The sequence below is a fragment of the Saccopteryx bilineata genome, chromosome 1 (assembly GCF_036850765.1).
Source record: "Saccopteryx bilineata isolate mSacBil1 chromosome 1, mSacBil1_pri_phased_curated, whole genome shotgun sequence".
In the NCBI taxonomy this organism is placed as follows: domain Eukaryota; kingdom Metazoa; phylum Chordata; class Mammalia; order Chiroptera; family Emballonuridae; genus Saccopteryx; species Saccopteryx bilineata.
In genome coordinates, this window is record NC_089490.1 from 248,658,228 (window position 1) to 248,676,087 (window position 17,860).

The window sequence follows — 17,860 nt, forward strand, 5'->3', positions numbered from 1 at the left end:
GTTATAAGAAAAAACCAACCAACATATAAACAAACAACACATCTTCATCAGCTTGTTTCTTTTCATTTATTTATAACTTGGAATGGAAGGCCTAGCCCATTGTGCTTTCTGGTTATAGGATTGTAAACAAATTTAAAGATATATATATGTAAAACAGAAGATTATCAAGACTTCACCTTCTTCCTCTCCACCTTTATCCTGTACCCCCTGTCCCATAAATCTACTGGCTAAGTGAAGAGCGAATAATAAAATATAATTAATCTATGATTAAATTTTGTTATAGGGTATATTTATGAGATCGTAATTCATCTCAGAAGTTTACATATTGTTTCCTCAAATAATAAAGGGAAGTATAGATAATGAAAAATTTGGGGATGTGCGCTGCTTCTAGAAATACAACCTTTTGCAATATATAAAAAATATTATATTTTAAGTTTAGCATATATACAATCAGTTGGTAATTAGTCAAATGAGAGGACTTGTGTTGCAAGCATGCATTTTCAATGTAAAAATTTGCAACATAACCTGCTTAGTGCATGGTTTTAATATATTAAGGATGTTATTATCATTTCACTATTATTTTCCAACTTCACATAAGCTCCTTGTGGTTCTCTATAGGCTACATTTGATTTTAAGGTCTAATCCAGAATGAAATAAAGCATCCTATTTGCTTTATGTTGAAACATCCGTGACTTTCAATGACTTTCAAATTATCCAAAAAGAGACAAATTACCAAAATCAAACTTGTTTGAATAAATTTTAAGTGATTCCAGACAATACATATTTACTGATATGTAGAATGTGGAAAGTTTTAGCTTCAAATTATAAACTTGCAAAAAAAAATTTAAAAGACTGAATATAAGAGGGCTATGGAAACTATTTAGTCACCTTAATTATAGGTTTAAATGCCACAAATGCTATAATAATGCTTTTTTTACTTGACTTGACTTTTTTTTATGTCTAAGCAATCAAACTACTTTACAAACATTAAACACAATATCTCTTTAAAGTGAGACTTCTTTTTTCCCCCTCTGGGCATTGTCTCCAGACTGATAAAAACAGAGTGAAAAGTAAATCTCATCATAGAAAGGTAAGGTTCCTTCCATGCCAGAAAAGTTCTAAAAATGGTAACTATATTTTCTCCCCATTCTTTGCTTTTTTTCTCTCTATAACTGTGAATTATAATAAAACATACCGAAATGGTTTCCTTCTATGATAGCCCTGGTCTGTTATTGTTTTTTTTTATTATTATTATTACTTAGCTCATTTATTCTGATGCGGATAAAACAATTTGGGGATCTCTTTCCCACCACTCCACTGCTATTTCCAGCAACAGGTTGTTTTCTGTTATTTGACAGCATTCTGGAAACCGCCTCCTCGTTCGTGTTTGATGTGGTCAGACCACTGTGGTGAACTTAAAGATCATCATTACGGTTTGTATAGTTGTTTACATTTCATGTAGCGAGGGTTTCATATTAGTGGTTACTCTGAGAGATGCAGCTCAGATAATTAGGGCAGGAAAACAGTCGGGGGAAGTCTGAGTGACGCAGTCCTGGCTAGAATCCTCAGCCTTGCCCTCCAGTCAATGGAGACATTCTCCCTACATTCACATCTTTCTCCATGCTGTCTCTGAAGGACAGAAATATATTTATTTTTTTCCATGGTAATCCAAGAAAAGTTATGCATTTACTTTTTCAAGATTCTACATTTATCAATTTCACAGGTTGTGCAAATACTTTGCCTAAAGACGTAAATTATTTTTAGATTTTTCTGGTTTGCAGCTCCCATTAGGTTACTTATTTTTCCAAAATAGTTTATGCGGACCCAGGTGCTGTGACTCTGTCCCCGGGTCCTTAGGTTGCCCATTTGAGTTCTCTCTTCTGCTTGTTACGTGATGCCTCAGCAGAACACAGTAGGCTGTTAGGAAAATAAGCAAGTTCTTATCTGGAAGTCATTAACTGGAATCACTCAATGCGTTTTCCTTGCTTGCCTAGAAGTTGGTTCTTTTCTCATCTTGGAAAAATATTTTGATAAAGAATTAAGTGCTGGTGAAAGGTGAACATGTGGCCGGTACCCTGAGATGAGGAGGTACTAACCCCCACCCTCCATCGGTGAGCTCACCAGGGGTGGTAACAATGAGAAGGTCAGTAACAAGTCGATCGCTTGCTGCCATTGTCCCAGTTCTGCGCTTAAGTTTTGATATAGAAATACCAAGTCCACAGCCAATCCATTCTACCTCGCTGCAGGGGCTTCTAATCCATGCCAGGTGACAGGTAGCTTTAGGTAACAGTTTAACCACACAGCTCTTTATGACGGCCCTTGGGAATCATCAAGATGCACAAATTAGAACTATCAGCCATTAGAGAGCCAATGGGTCAACTAAACAAAGACATGAGCTGAAGATTGCATTCTCTGTTCCAATACCAATTTCCAGGAAATATCCTGATCTAAAGTCACTAACAGCAGAGTGAGGGAAAGGCTGAACTGGATTCCATCAGGCAGGTCCCCCCGGTGCCCAGGGTACAGAAGTGGCCAGAGTCTAAGGTATCTGCTGAGCAGGAAGAAAAATGTATTTTTCTTTGGAAAATTATGCCATTTAAAAAAAATATTATGAGACATGTGCATAAGAGGAAATTAATCATCCTAACCCTTCACATTCCCACAAATTTATCATTTATAATTAAATTGTGATACAAATACCTATTGCACAGTCACATGTCAAAAGTTTGTGGTTCTTTTGTTAACTATCTTATACAGGGCAAATGTGAAATAAAACTAGATCTGTCTCTCAATTCTAAGTCAGCCCACCACTCCTGGTATTCATTAGCCCAGTTTAAAAACTGAGTTAACATCATAATATAAATTGTTCAGTGATTTATTGGATTGCAAAGGCATCATGTTTTAGAACGCATATTATTTCATTTATGTCAATGAGGCCCGATGGAGAGTCTGGGGCTGTTTAGTCCGTGGGCCCAGGGCTCTGTGATGCTTTCCTGGAACGTTTCTTGTCCATGAGCACACTGTGGAGTGGGGGGTGTCCCCCCAGTCCCTAGGTTCTGTCCCCATGCCCAGAATGTGCAGAGCTCCCAAGAGAAAACGCGTGGGGCCAGAGCCAGCAACCGCACTGGCTGACAGTCTCCCCACCTCTCCAAGAGGCAAAAAGACAAGCGGAGGGGACAGCTTTCTGGGGACCTTTCACTCTCCCTCCTGACCACATCCCGGAACATGCATCATAGCTGACCTCAGCCATCCCTTGAGGGAAAAGGCCAGCGCGTGGGGGTATGCAGTCATTTGTGTCCAGCCTGGTGAATCAGAAAAATAAAGAATAATGGGTCTTCAGATAAAATCAATATCACTGAAATTCAATTACAGAAAATGTAATAAGATTGTGCTGGTTACTCACAAAGGCACTCTAAATATTACTTCTCAGGATAATGTACAGGTTCCTTTTAAAGGCAAAATTGTTCTCACAGACCGGAAAAGGAGGAGACTGTGAACCCAAGTGTGAGATTCTCCTACAATACATATATGTACTTGTGAAGATAGAACTGAGTTAGCAAATTGCTGGAAGAATCCAAACATTTTCTATTTTTTAATGCATTTTCTAAAATTGGCGAATTTAAAGTTGGTAATGTCATAGACTGATGAGTGAGCATAGCCCGATCTCCTTTCTTGATAACTCAGTAATAGACATAATTTATAATAGTCTGTCTACAGAATAATCATAACATATTGTAGTTATCATTTTGACAGAGATCGATGGGGAGAAATCATTAGGTTATCAATGAAGAAAAAATTGTCACTGTGCCATAGCCAAATTGTGTTGGGGCAAAAAATATTGTAAGGACTTGGGCCAGATGATGACTTTCTGTGGAAGGATGGACCACAGTGGATACCAGGCGTGGGAGGCAGGTCAGAGAATCTCTGGTGTATCCCACAGTAATGAGACACCCGTCATCTGACTGTCCGCCCACTGGTTGCTTCAGGGTCCCCACGGGACGGAAATGACGTCACGGGGAAAGCCTTCTGAAATCCCCGAACTTTCCTCCTCTGCACCAACAAATGCAGGGACCCTGTTTTCAGCAGAATTGTTTTCTACAATGTAATGTAGAAGGAGTAAAGTGAGGTCTGTCATCCAGCAGTTTTTATTTCTCTCCAGCAAGCCCCGGTGTTTAGAGAGACCAGGTGGACAACCCAGAATTCAGTTTAAAGAGGTAGTAAAGAGGAATACAGAAGAGATTTAGCTACCCTCTTCCCCATCATCCGATGCAATTTAAAATCTGGTGGTCAAATAAACTGGAGCTAACCATTATCATTGCCACACTAAAAAAAGAAGGATAATTAGTGGGCGAATGGCTGCTCCAGCCTCCCTTAGAATTTCACCCTGGATGGGATCGTTCCGTGCCATCACAGCTTTTTTGGAAGCTCGAACTGCGCCTCCCAGAAAGGGCCAGGTAATCTGGGATCACTGTAAATCCATCAACATGTTTCTTTAAATAAACGTCAATTCTCTGTACACAGAAAGCACACATGTATCTGAGAACTGTTTGTTATTCATCATAAGGCTAAGAGCCTCTGTCCCTCACCTCAACTAATCTTCACCAACGTGGGCAGTAGGTATCAAATAAAAGACATCAAATGCCCAGAGTCTCATAACTAAGTCAGTTAGGAGACACACAATTTGGACCATTCTATCTGTTTCTTGTTCTTACGTTTTAAGCGACTTCACGACACTGCTCCTCTGTTGTTTTCTGTTTCTATATATCAATTCAAGACTGGCTGATGTCTTCCAACAGAGTGTATTGGCTTCTAGGTTAATTTAGGTTGTAAGTTTTAAAGTGAGATGAGAATTCAAACATTTGGGATTTCAAGCCCTGTTACAGCTAGCCTGCTTGGACTGCTTTCAAGATGTCCACTAAGCACGACTACCCTGTTTCTGTGCTACTGGGAATTATACAGACAGATTCTATCTGAATAAAATAAGAACCCATTGAATAAATAGAATATATACATAAAACTATATCTCAGACATACATATCTTAGTCTGTGTTACTAAAAGGAGAAATGGAGTTGAAAGGACAAACCTCTTTTTCTGCTTAATCAGCCATAGCCTAGATGTCAGAAGCTTTATAGTTAAGGATAAGGCTGGAGAGGTCGGTGGGGGTCAGATACACACACACACACACACACACACACAGGCACTCATCAGACCAGCAGGAACCATGGTGGCAAGATATCATGGGCAGAAGATTTACAAAAGGTTGATTAATTCATAAAGTGAGTAATGGCATTAGGCCACCAAAATAATTGTGGAAACCAATAGTCTCAATGCATTCTTGGCTCCTCCAACTATGTCCAATGTACTGAATTTTAGTTCTGGGCATCACATTTTAAGAAGACTATTCCAAGTCTATGATATCAAATAAGAGTATTGAAATGACAGAGATTTAGTAGCAGTACTAATATTAAAATGGCCAGAAAATCTGGACTAGTTTAGAAAAACAAAAGAGATGCTTAGGGAGTTAAATGACAATTGTCACCAATATTTGAAAAGCAGTTACGGAGAAGCAGGGAAGGAGTTAGCTTGTGTGGCTCTCTGGGGCAGAATGAGAACCAGTGGGTAGAAGCTACAGAGAAGTAGCTATCTGGTTCAGCCAGGAGGAACTAACTCTGGTCATTATTACCATACAACAGTGGAAGAGGCTTCCCTAAGTTCACAAAGAATGAGAAAAGAAATGAAAGATACTATCAAGGGTAGGAGAAGAAAAATGAAGGGAAAGAGAAAAATTCTAGAAAAAGCAGAGTGAATAAATTGACAAAACCATAATAGAGTCAGAGTTATAGTATCTGCTCTGGAAATCCGAACTGTTACAGCCAAGAAGGTTTAAATATAGATGTGTGTTAAAGATAGATTTCTTTCTACTTTATCTGCAGAGTAATTTAAAAAATTATTTAGTAAAAATAAAGAAAGCAAGAGGTGTAAATTTAATACTTCCATTTCTAAGTTGTTGTTTGGGGATAAGACCCAGGCTAACATGTGAAGTATCTTCTGGGATGCTCTGTTTTTCATCTCCTATTAAGTCATTTCTGGAGGAAATGTTGATTAGTTCAAATTAAGTTATTGGTACTGGTTAAAAGAATTATACAAACTCAAAGATTTTTGTGGATTTGTTTTCTATTTATCTAAACATTCAGCTTCATTAGCAAACCATATTGTTTTAAAATTAAATATCTAAATATATATGCTCAAGTGTGAATGTAAGGGAAAATATTTTGCAAAACTCAAAGAAAAAAATTAACATCCTAAACTCAAAACATTCTAGTGGTTTTGTAAAAATGAAACATTTGGGGGATTCATCACTGACAAAGATTTGAAAATAATGGTTTCTAAACACAGAAAAACCTAACTACTTTTCGAGGTAATTTTCCTGCCCATACATAAGTTAACAGTGACATCTTGTGGTCAAGTTTTACTTTTAAAAAAAGCGTTTATATGTATATATACACAAAGTATAAAAATACATCCTTTTTTTACAGCAAAGAATATCCAGTTTCTCCTTATGCTTCCAAACACTTCCAAACTTTTTGTGATGCTTATAAACTACACAAATCTTTTAAAATTGTTCTTCAATTAGTTGCTTAAAACCACAAAAACATCAGTCATGTTGTTAGCATGCAGGCTTGATACTATGTGATGAGGAAGGCAGTTGACCTACCTGTACAGTCTTCCTCTCCAAATCCATAACCCCATCATAACCATGAGGAAAATATCAAACAAACCCAACTTCAGAGTCAGTTTTCAAACCACCTGACTAGTATTCTTTAAAACTGTCAATCTTGTCAAAACCAAGAAAAACTGGGAAGCTATCACAGCCCAGAGGTGCATATAAGGACATATGACATGTAAATGTACTGGGTGTCTCAGATGGGACCTGGGATGAGGTAAGAGTTCTGGGGAAGAGCCAGTGAAGTCCAGGTTCAGTGTACAGCTCAGTTCACAGAAATGCACTGTTCTTAGCTGTGATATGTGCACAAGTGAATGTCAAATGTTAAAAATAGGAGCTCGTCCATGGTTAGATAGAAAAAGAATTCTATTATACCACTGCCACTGTTTTGAAAAACTCAAAGTATTCTAAATTTTTAAACTGGTTATTGCAATTTAAAAAATACTCTCAAATTATGAAATATCTGGATTTATTGGGTGGGACCTACCTAGTACCCTTTCCAAAAATAAGAAACCGGAACAACAAAAATGTTTTGCAGTTTCTAAATGTTTTCAACCTTTGTGGTGGGTTTACATTGCTGTAAAAAGCACAGTAAATAAGTTCTTCTTTATAGAAAGCTTAGGGCTTAACAGCAGATACCACATTCCTGACTCCCCTTGGATCTTTCCAACCACAAAAGCCACTCACTGGGAATGGGAGATTCAATGGGAGCGGCGCCTGCCACCTTTGGTCACCTCCTACCTGTGACCCTCCACCCTGCCCCAGTCTTCTCCTTCTCCTCCTCCTCCTATCTGAGAACATTGTATGTGCTCTTCTGTCTTCTTGGCACTGTGCCCATCTTTACTGTCCTTCTAAGTGCTTATCCCCTCATGAAAGGTCACTTATTTGTGTATTTTCTCTCTCCCTGGGCCAGCACGTCAGCTTTACGAGACAAAGCATTTTTGTTTGTATTGTTCACAGTTAGATCCCCAATACCTGCCACAATGTCAAGCCCATGAGAAGCACTCGATAAGATTTGTTCTATAAAGCTAAAAATCTTCTTGTCCTAGGCCTGTGCCTACTCTGCTGGTCCTCCTAACTGGATGTGCGAAGAGGAGGAACCTGAGTGTCCTCTGCATCCCTGCCCACGTTAGTGACCGCACTCACGTGTCTCCCTCTTTGCTCAGGCTGCACACTAGACGTTTGCTCGAGCTGCACACCAGATTCCCCAGGGAGTCTCCCAAACCTATTCTGTGCTCTTGGCTGCAGGTGCGTGCCCTGGGAAGCTGACCCTGAGGCCTGCCTCCCCGGGCCCCCCTGCTGACTGGTATCTAGCTGGGTTTAGGTAAAGGACAAGAGAGGAGAGAAGCTGGGGTGTTTCTTCTGGGTGTCTTCCTTGTTTCGTACCTGAGTTTTCGAGGCTGACAGCTCCCATGAGGTAGTTCCTTTTTTCGGATGCAGGTGGCATGGCTCTGGTGATGCACCTTCCCCTTGCACCCTCTGGACCTGGAGGCAGGCACATTTGCCTGCTCGCGTTGGCCTCTGAGTGTTTCTCTCTTAGTCCTGCCCATTTCTTTGTAAGTCACTTGTTATTTAAAATGTGTATCATATAGGATCACATAGGATCCTATAGGATGAATTGCTTTTCCAGCCATAACCCAGACTGATGCCCCAGAATGAGCACTCATCCTGAAACTGTGGCATGTATCAGAATGACCTAGAGCAGTGGTCCCCAACCTTTTTTGGGCCACGGACTCAAATATTTTCAATGTCAGAAAATATTTTCACGGACCGGCCTTTAGGGTGGGACGGATAAATGTATCACATGACCAAGACAAGCATCAAGATTGAGTCTTAGACAGATGTAACAGAGTGAATCTGGTCATTTTTTAAAAATAAAACATCGTTCAGACTTAAATATAAATAAAATGAAAATAATGTAAGTTATTTATTCTTTCTCTGTGGACCGGTTTCAAATGGCCCATGGACTGGTGCTGGTCCACGGCCCAGGGGTTGGGGACCACTGACCTAGAGGACTTGTTAAAGTATGGGTTGCCGCCCCCCTCCCGAGTTTCTGGTTTAAATGGGTCTGGGGTGAGGACCCCAAGCTTGCATTTCTCACAAGTTCCCAGCTGATGCTGATGCGGCCAGTCTGAGGACCACACAATGCTTAGCACTGCCCTACAGTATGTTTTCTCCCAAATTCTAAGTAGTGTATGCTGGGGGTATTATAAATGAAAACTTCTCACAAACATGAAATAAACATTGTGTGAGTGTTGGAGGAACAGGGGTTGAGGGCAGCATCAAGAAAAATAGTGTCTGACTGATATAACCATAGCTGGCATTTACGGAACACTCGGTGTGCCTGTGACTCTTCCAAGCACTTTGAGGTAGTATCCTCTCATATAAAGATACCAACGTGTGTATTTAGTCGATAAGTTATTATTTTACTTTAAAGGTGAAGAAAGGGGTCACAGAAAGGTTAAGTGACTTGCCCAAAATGGCTAAGCTAAAAAGTACTAGAATCATGACATTTTTCCAAGGCAATCAACTCCAACGAATATACTTATTCACTAATTTGGAAAAGGGGTTCTCCTGGGGTCAGGGCTCGTGGGTCATTGGGATGACTGTCTTCTATCTCACTCACATGGAAGGGTAAGTTATCACCGGAAGCGTTATTCCTAATGTTCTCCGACAACCTAAAGGTCATGGTCATTAACCATCCCCCTCTCTTTTCATACAACCACACCATAGACATGATCTTTTCTGATGAACTCAATATATACATAATTTAGGTCCTGGTTCTAGTAGATGTCTAATTGTTATAAATTCTGAATTCTGTCATCTATTTTTTGACCTGGGGATTGAAGTTTATTGTTTTTTTAATATGTTAAATTTCAAATTCATTGTACAAAAGGCAATTTTAGGGATATTAATGCTTGCTTAATAACATACAAAATCTAAACATGAGAGTGTTGAGGGTTCCCGCTGTGTGTACAGACACAGGTGTGCCCATGTGGGTGTGTGCAAATAGACCTTCCTCCTAACCAAACTGGACTCCATGGGGCATTATTCTAATCACCCAATCTATTACCTTAATGTTTAATTTCCTCTTGACTTTTACACTCTCTCTGTGCAAGCCGCATTGTCTACTTATTTCATTGATGGAAAAAATTTAGAGTCACCTAGATTGCTGAACAACAAACTCAAGTTCCTACACTTGGCTATTCTCTTAACAATACTGTAACAGAGTTCAGCTTAGAAATTTCGAGTAGAAAGAGTTTTAATGCTGGAAATTAGAGGTAGGCAGGTTGCTTTCAGGAAGTCTAGAAATTCAGTTATTGCCAGAATGTCACCACCACCGGTCTCAGCTGCCTGTAGTACAGAAGACAATGATCTCTTAGTCAGGGGGAAGAACATACAATGGGTCCTATCTCACACCCTACACAAAACTCCATCCCAGATAAATTAAAAACAAAAATTTGAAAACATATATAACACTAATTTTGGAATATAATACTAGGTAAAATAGCTATGACATTAAGGTTGAGCAGTACCTCTTAAACCAGATTTAATAAATGGAAAAACATAAATATGACCACATTGCAGTTAAGACATTATATTGATTGAATGATACAATAAAGTGAAAAGTCAAGCCACAAACCGGAAAATGTATTAGTAAATCACTAAAGAAAACAACACACTAACAACTCCTATGAATAGACATTTCAGAGCAGAGGAAATACAAATATCCAATCAACATATTAAAACATGCTCAAATTTACATTAGTGGTCAGGAAAATGCAAATTAAAACTACAAAAACGATCATTTTACACATACCAAATGAGCAAAAATTTAAGTCTTACAACATCAAATGTTCCTGTTGGTAAATTTCTAGTAAGGGGAAACAATTTCTTTGAAAAAATATTTGGCACCCTACGGAAGTTAAAGATAACTCAACCATTCCACTTCTAGCAAATACCACGGGGAAGGTAATTTGAGAATTATTTGAAATAGCCAAACATGAGAAACAATGCAAACTTTAAACAGCAGGAGCATTACCCTATTGATGTCTATTCATAAAAAGTAATACTATATAACACAAAAATAAACAAAGTACAACTATAAAATTCAACATAGATAAATCTCTGCAACCTAACGTTGAATGATTAAGCCCCAAACAGAAGAAAATACATAACATCACATGACCATGTCATCTTGAACTGATAAAAAGTTCAAACACATGGAGTCACTAAACATTATATAGTTGGGACTGCCTTGAATGGTCACACAAGTTGTTCACTGCACAAATCTAGGGATGCCATTCAGACGATAGATATAAAGAATATCCACTCATGATAAAAACTACACAAATGAACAAAAAATGAAAAATTTCAGGATAGTGGCTACCTCTGGTGGGGAGAAGGAGCAATGAGCCCTGAGTCAGAGTGGAGAGGAAATTCTCCAAAGTAATGTTCTACCTCCTGAGCTGAGTGATGGATACATGGCTGATCATTTGGTTGTATTCTTTAAATTTTAGAACATAATATCAAAATCATCTCATGTGTATTTCATATTAAATTACCATTTTTAAAAGCACTATGGGCCCCATCCCCTCACCTGTACAATCAAAGCAAACTAGTCTTCAGTTCACCTAACGATCATATGCTCACTAATGTCACCGATAGCTTCTTTTTACTAAAAGGAGTAGGAATTAATCTGGTTCTTATTTAAGTTCTCTTCAGGGTTCAACACTTCCGCGATTCTCTAGTCTGGTTTCTGTAAAACAAAATCTCCCTACCTCTGAAAATGTTTCTCCTCCTTGACTTTGGCGAAGTCCCTCTAATTGACCAACCCCCTAAACACTGGTGTCCCTCAAGATCCAAATAGCTTTCTGCGCATTCTCAATAATGACTCAAGGTAATCTCACATATGCCTCTGGTCTCCACCTACCACGCCTTTGTTAAGTCCCACATCTATTATTTCCAGCCTATATCTTGGTCCTGAGTTCTGCTGGCATATACCTAATAGTTAGTAAGAGGATATTTAAAACTGGACTTATCATCTTCCCCCACCAAAATGTACTTTTGGGAAATGATTCCACCATCCATATTGTTTCCCTGAGGGTTTTTGTGGAATATTTCTCATTTGCTTTATTCCCCATATATAAGTTCAGTTGATTATAAATTCAGAATGTCTTTCCTATAGGTCACTCTTTTCATTACCACTTGGCCAACCTAGTTCAGACTCTCATAATTTTCTCTTGACAATCCCAACAGCCTTCTAGACCTCCATTCTGAGCCATCAGATATATTCTTTGCTGCCATCAGAGTTATCTTTTTTTATATGCAATAATTTCTCTGCTCCTACTTTTACCATAATTACCTATTCCCTGAAGGATCAATCACATGCAACATTTATATGGCGTACAAGGCTTTACAGAGAGACACAGTGACTACAAAATAAAGGATAAACTCAGGTCCAAAATCTTTTTTTTTTTTCATTTTTATTTATTCATTTTAGAGAGGAGAGAGAGACAGGGGGGAGGAGCTGGTAGCATCAACTCTCATATGTGCCTTGACCAGGCAAGCCCAGGGTTTCGAACCGGCGACCTCAGCACTTCCAGGTCGATGCTTTATCCCACTGCGCCACCACAGGTCAGGCTCAGGTCCAAACTCTTTAGCCCACATCAAAGACTTTACTGTCAGGTGACTATGGAAACATGCCATTCCTAGTTGCTGGGATCAGGAAATCGTGGAGGTATAGCTCTAAATAGAGAAGCTTCTATGTCAAGGACATCAGTTTCTCTCTGGAGCAGAATAACATTATTTTGGGCAAAAGTCTAAGATTATGTTTAGTTTCCCATCAAAGTAGGGCAGACTGGCCCAGACACGATGCTGTGCTTTTTACCCTGGTTCTTTTTTCCACCTCCTGTCCTCCCAGGGAATTCTCTGCAACTGGTTTTTGTTTATTTTTTGTTGTATTTTTTTTTTGTCAGTTCAAGTTGTAGTCCATTGAAACTCCACTTAAACTAGCAGTGAGATTCCTCCAAGTTCTCTGTTCTGATTCTACATGGCTTCTTTCAGTTTATTCTTTTTCTTTTAATTCTTTATTTGGAGATTAAATTTAATGAAGTAACATTGATCAACAGGAGTACAAAGGTTTCAGGAAAACATCTCTGTAGCATTTGAACTGTTGATTGCATTGTGTGCCCATCACCCAAAGTCAGATCATTTTCTGTCACCATGTATTTGTTCCTTTTTTTTTTTTTTTTTTTGTATTTTCTGAAGCTGGAAACGGGGAGAGACAGTCAGACAGACTCCCGCATGCGCCCAACCGGGATCCACCCGGCACGCCCACCAGGGGGCGATGCTCTGCCCACCAGAGGGCAATGCTCTGCCCCTCCTGGGTGTCACTCTGTTGCGACCAGAGCCACTCTAGTGCCTGGGGCAGAGGCCAAGGAGCCATCCCCAGCGCTTGGGCCATCTTTGCAGCGCCCGGGCCATCTTTGCTCCAATGGAGCCTCGGCTGCAGGAGGGGAAGAGAGAGAGACAGAGAGGAAGGAGAGGGGGAGGGGTGGAGAAGCAGATGGGCGCTTCTCCTGTGTGCCTGGCCGGGAATAGAACCCAAGACTTCTGCACGCCAGGCTGATGCTCTACCACTGAGCCAACCGGCCAGGGCCTATTTGTTCCTTTTTACTCCCCTCCTTCCCACTCCCCTGCCCCTAGTAACCACTTGACTTTTATCTATGTCCGTGAGTCTCAGTTTTATATCCCACTTACGTGTGAAATCATATAGTTCTTAGCTTTTTTCTGATTCACTTATTTCACTTAGTATAATGTTCTCAAGATCCATCCATGTTGTCATAAATGGCACTATGTCATCATTTCTTATAGTTGAGTGAGTAGTATTCCATTGTATATATGTACCACAACTTCTTTATCCAATCCTCTTTCGAGGGACACTTTGGTTGTTTTTATGTCTTGGCCACTATGAATAATGCTACAATGAACATGAAGGTGCATGTGTCTTTGCGTACAAACGTTTTTAAGTTTTTCAGATGGATACCCAGTCAAGGGTTTGCTGGGTCATATGGTAGCTCTACTTTTAGTTTTTTGAGGTACTGCCATACTGTGTTCCATAACAGTTGTACTAGTTTACATTTCCACAAGCAGTGAATGAGGGTAGTGAATAAAGGTTCCTTTTTCTCCACAGCCTCTCCAATACTTGTTATTACCTGTTTTGTTGATAACAATCTAACAGGTGTGAAGTGACATCTCATTGTAGTTTTGATTGGCATTTCCTTAATAGTTAGTAAAGTTGAACATCTTTTCATTTATCTACTTTTGTTTGTATGTCTTCATGGAAGAAGCGTCTGTTCAGGTCCTCTCCTCATTTTTTTTTTTTTTTTTTTGTATTTTCTGAAGCTGGAAACGGGGAGAGACAGTCAGACAGACTCCCGCATGCGCCCAACGGGGATCCACCCGGCATGCCCACCAGGGGCGACACTCTGCCCACCAGGGGTCGATGCTCTGCCCCTCTGGGCGTCGCTCTGCCGCGACCAGAGCCACTCTAGCGCCTGGGGCAGAGGCCAAGGAGCCATCCCCAGTGCCCCGGCCATCTTTGCTCCAATGGAGCCTCGGCTGTGGGAGGGGAAGAGACAGAGAGGAAGGAGGGGGGGGGTGGAGAAGCAAATGGGCGCTTCTCCTATGTGCCCTGGCCGGGAATCGAACCCCGGGTCCCCCACATGCCAGGCCGACGCTCCACCGCTGAGCCAACTGGCCAGGGCCTCTCCTCATTTTTTAATTGAATTGCTTGCTTGTTTGTTGCTGAGCTTTGTGAGTTCTTTATGTATTTTGGCCGTTAACCCTTTAGCAGAGCTGTTGTTTATGAATATCATCTCCCATTTGGTTGGCTGCCTTTTTGTTTTGTTGTTAGTTTCTTTTGTGGTGCAGAAGCCTTTTAGTTTAATATAGTCCTTTGGGGTCAAGCTTATAAAATATAGTTTATTCTTTTTTGATCTTCACATTTCTTCCAATTTTGAGCACTGAAGTTTTTACTTTATCCTTTTCAAATTTGGACTTGTGTGAGTAGACTATTAGATTTTGGCATAGAAGATCAATATAATATAACACAAATATACTTTGGATTAGAATTCTAGTAGTATATATGTCAGATATGTTCAGCAAGTAATTGCCCATCTGATAAAATATATAAAGCATCTATTCAGATTTTGGTGATATTTTTCTTTCTAACTTCATAATTTTATGTTTTGTTCTGAATTGCAAAAGAAAGAAATAATCTATATTCAGTAAAGATAAGTAAGAAATTATAGGAAGGAAAATTGCCAATAATTCCATCACTGCTTCCAACTTTTGATAACAATTTATTGTGCTTTTTCCTAGGTTCTTCTATGTGTTTCTAGAGATCTGTTTCTTAATAAATCATGCAGTTTATGCAGGTGATTTTTAATCTTGTTTTTTAAATCTGTTTTTTTCAAAAACATTTTACTGTTTTATAAATTTTGTTTTAATGGTTTTATATTCATTCCTAAACATGTGGTTTTGAAATAATTTTTAATTTAAATAGTCCACTATTTTGTGTGTGCACAAGCTTTTGCTATTACAAATGTTTCCTATTTTCTGCTCACAAAAATTAGGGGATCAGGGAATGTGCAGATACTCCACCCAGGACTTTCAGCCTTTTGTCTAGTGCATTTTCACCAATGAAATAAAAGTTGGTTTTGCATCTCATTTGCATAATTGAACAACTTTCATTGACTTGTCATTTGCTTTTCTGATGTTCTTGTTTAATAAAAAAAAATCAAATGCTTCTTTTTTTATCAATTCATATGCATTTTGAAATATCCCCTAATTTTTGTGAGCAGTGTATTACAAAGGGGCAGAATTTTACCTCCAGGAGTTCAGCCATTTCTTCTCGATGTCCTTCCCTCTTCCCCTCTCTCTCTTTTACTCGAAGCCACTTTCTCTGCCTCACACACTGAGTAGTAGACAGTGATTCATAGAGCCTTGAATATATTTTCAGGGCTGTTTCCTGCCACCCCAGACAATGACTGATTGAAATTGAGCCCAGCAGAAAGGGAAGATGAGGTAGAGTGACAACTCAAACATAAGGTCGAAAGAAGGGACAGAGGGTACACTAACTTTTAAAACTTTAAAGTATTTTCTAAAAAAATTTGTATGTAAGTATAGTTGGTATACAATCTTAGGTTGGTGTTATTAGTTTCAGGTGTACAATATAATGATTTAACATTTCTCTGCCTTACAAGGTGATCACCCAACCTTCCCTAGTAATCACTTGTCACCATGCAAACCCGTCACCCTATTATTGACTGTCTTCCCCTCCACCCATTCCCTTCTTGTAGCCATCCCTTTCAGTCTCTGTCTCTCTTAGTCTGTTCTTGTTTTGGGAAACTGTTCTCGAAAGAGAGCCAGGAAGTTCTGTGTGGAAGAATTCACAGACAAGCATCCAAGGAGCCAGTAGTCGTGGGGTGGTTAAACCCTGGATTAGAGAGTAGGACTCAGGTCTGCTGGGCAGCAGGACAGGGTGATGAACGGGGAGCCTTCTCCTGGGAGAGGGGGAGCAATGGGCCCACTGTCAACATTACAAGTTTTCTATATATTTTTTAGTTTCTAAAATTATGTTGAGTCACTTTCTTTGACTGAACATGAGCTATTTCCTCAGAAATAGAAGTAATGGGCATTTTAGAAGGCTGAACTATAGCACTAAAGTACTCTCCAGAAAGGTGGTAACAATTTATTTTCTCCTTGTGAATATCATACGTGCATGCCTATCTATAAGTCATTTGAGGCCATTTTTAACTACTTGAGTTATTTTAGGAAAAAATAATTTGCAAGCCAACTTATATTGATGTGAATTTGAAGAAAATCTGATCAATGAGAGAAAAATCGTTGTTTTTCTCTTATGTCATATTGCAGACGAGTTTCCATAAAATGAGGATGATGACTTCACTTGCAGAAGACATTTAAAACATCAAATGCAGCCATATGTTCTGAATATAACAGATTACTGCCATGTGTGCAAGCAAAGGAACACTGTGTTGTGTTAAGTTGAAAGAACATTTGAAATGCATGTTTGAATTTCAGATAATTCATATCACAGACATGCTCATATTTCAATGACAGAAAAATAAGAAACTATATAGCCCCATGTTTGGAGTATAATCTGTTTGGCAGAATATTAAGCCATATTAAAATATGGTCCTATATCCAAAGGTCTACTCAAATTCATTAGTATCCTCCTAAGAAGTCCTTGTTGGGGAGGAAATGAGGTGCAGACAGAGAACAGGCTGGGGAAACTCACCAGTCATATCTGAGGAAGAATCCTATGCACACACAGCCTCACTGGGGAGCAGGAGGTGCTCACTCCTGAACTGTGAGTAGTGAGTGGATCTGTGCTTCTGCTGATCCTGTGTGGATCTAGTTTTGATAGTTTGTTAGCCATGGACTTGCTGCATTAATTTTGACTTTTTTTGTTGCATTAATTTTGACTTTCAAGATGTTTCATGAAAATATCATTTATGTTGATTACAGAGATGTTGGGCACCCCTTAAGGTTGCACTGGAGATGAGTGAAACACACTCCTTACTGCTGGCCCAGTGCCAGCCCAACTACTCGTTTCTTTCCTTCTCTGCTCAGGAGTGCTGCACACTCACGTGGTGCGCGCGCACACACACGTTTCTACTCTATTCTCCACCCAGACCTTTCCTCCACGAACTATTTCTCATGCTGCCAACAGCTTCCTTCTTTCTTACCTAGCTACCACCAAAACAAGCAAATACATTCTATTCCTAGGTGCTCCTCTAACTTGTGAAAGACAATAGATAACCTGTATAGCACATGAATGTCATGGGCTAATTATTCATATTATTATTAGGATTTATATCTGTGTTTAGAAAGCATTCACCTAAAGAAAAGTGTCTTCTCATTTATCTACTACAGAAATCTGTATTTTTTAAAATTTTTTCAGGTTCTTTTAATTTTTCCAATACAGTTGGCATTAAATATTATTTTATATTACATTCAGGTATACAGAATACAGAATAGTGGTTAGATGTTTATACAATTTACAAAGTGACCCCTCTAAAAGTCTAGTACCCACCTGGCCCCATACA